Here is a 2143-nt window from a genome sequence, read left to right on the forward strand (position 1 = left end):
GGTCTGCCAGGCCCTGGCCCTGAGGCTGCGGAGCAAGTGGCCTGTGAGGAGTTGGTGAGGGGAGGAGCGCTGGTGCACACAGGGTCTTGCACTTGGTCGGCGAGGCAGGGGGCGGGGGGACAGGAGGAGACGTGGAGCAGGGAGAGCCCAGAGCACTGACTGCCGGGGACTGAAGTGGGCAGGTACCTGGAGCAAAAGCACGGGCACAGGGGCATTTCCCAAGTTCCTCAGCTGGCAAGCTGCACCTCACATGTGGTCGGCGTGTGGTCGCCGTGCTTCCTGCCTCCTTTGCTAGACAGCTGCCACAGACCTTCACCAGCCCTGGCCAGTTTGGCTCAGTGGATAGAGCGTGGGCCTGTGGACTGAGGGTCCTGGATTCGATTCCAGTCAAGAGGTGGCTGGAGCTTGGGGTAAAGGGAGATCAGGACTCTGGCACCGGCCAGGCCAGGGCACTGGTTGGCAGTCCTCAGGGTGGGCGCCCAGTTCCAGGGCCTGCTTCCCAGACTCTAAGTGGACATCAGCTGAGGGCCTGGGGGGCCAGGCCCAGTGCCAGAGGCAGCACCCTCCACCCCCCCACCCCACCTGGAGCCTGGCACCCCTCACCCTCCCCCACCTGGAGCCTGCCCTCCCCCCCCACCTCTGGTTTAAAGAAATGTCAGAACCAGCCTCAGTCAGTGGAAACAGAGAGGGGTGGGGATTAACAACAAAAAACAAACATCGATGCCCAGACACTGGCTTCACATTCTTCTGAGTCCAGTGCTCAGTGTGGAAGGAGGGCTCTGAGGCCCCTCCTGGGCCCGGGGAGAGGATCTGAGTGACACTGGGACCCAGTGACTTCCCTGTGCAGCCACCACAGGAAGGGGGGCGGCCGGTCCTCCAGGGAGGCGGCCTGCAGGTGTCCGGTGAGTGCTGACAAGCTGCGGCTGGGCCAAAGCTCCCTCCGGCTCGGCCAGGAGCTGATCCATTCAGCCTTCCAGAGCCTGTTCATTTCTCTCACCTGTTCACAAAGGGGCCACGGGCGCTAGAGAGAACTGGGTTCTACGCCAGGCCTGCCACCTCCCCTCCATGAATGCGGGCAAGTGACAGGGCTTCTGAGTGTCCTCCAGGCAGGTCATAGGGACGGCCGGCAGCTGTGGGGTAGTTACAGGGCGACTGCCGTTGCCTGGCACCCACGTGGCAGGGACCTGAGAGGCACATCTTCCAGGTTTTGCATCACAAAATGCAGTTTCCTTCATACAGGCTCCGGAAGCAGGGGCCTCCAGCGCGGGCGCCCCGTCGGTCGGGGAAGGCTGGCGTCATTGCCAGCGCTGCTCTGGGGCGCACTGCAGTGTCTCTGGGTGAAATGTCACATCTGCAAACGGGGACACTGTCCCTCCTTCTGTGAGACCCAGGAGCCTAACCTAAGTCCACATCTGTGCGCAGCGTCCAAGGGCCGTCCCTCACCCCCCTCCTGGTGGCACCGCTGGCGGCAAGGTGGGCTTCGGGCACAGGGCGCTGCTGAGCTGGGAACTAGTTTGTTTAGCTGTGGAGAGGGCGGCCAGGCACTGAGGGCCAACAGGCAAATATTTGCAGTTACGGATTAACCAGAGGCCCAGGCTGTCATGGCGGCAGGAGGGCGGCCTTGCGGTCTCTCCACGGCCCACCCCAGTAAGTCCCCTTCCAGGCAAGTCTGTGGGGTGGGCTGGAGGAGGGCGGACAGGCTGAAGAAGTCCCTGAGCCGGGTTGGAGGGGTGGCTGGAGCTTGGGGTAAAGGGAGATCAGGACTGGCACCGGCCAGGCCAGGGCCCTGGTTGGCAGTCCTCAGGGTGGGCGCCCAGTTCCACGGCCTTCTTCCAGACTCTAAGTGGACATCAGCTGAGGGCCTGGGGGGCCAGGGCCAGTGCCAGAGGCAGCATGGAGCCTGCACCCTCCACCCCCCGCCCCACCGGGGGCCTCTGGTTTAAACAGATATCAGAACCAGCCTCAGGCGGTGGCGGTGGAATGGGCCCGGCAGGGGCAGCCTGGGCAGGGGCCTACCCCTTGGTCTCGGGGACAGGCAGGGTTCCCTGGCTCCCAGCGGGGCACCTGGTGGTTTGGGGCTTGGGCTTAAGTCCGAGCTCTGCCACCTCCTGATAGTGGGTTTTTAATACGTTACTTCACTCTT

The sequence above is a fragment of the Myotis lucifugus genome, unplaced genomic scaffold (assembly GCF_000147115.1).
Source record: "Myotis lucifugus unplaced genomic scaffold, Myoluc2.0 scaffold_380, whole genome shotgun sequence".
In the NCBI taxonomy this organism is placed as follows: Eukaryota; Metazoa; Chordata; class Mammalia; order Chiroptera; family Vespertilionidae; genus Myotis; species Myotis lucifugus.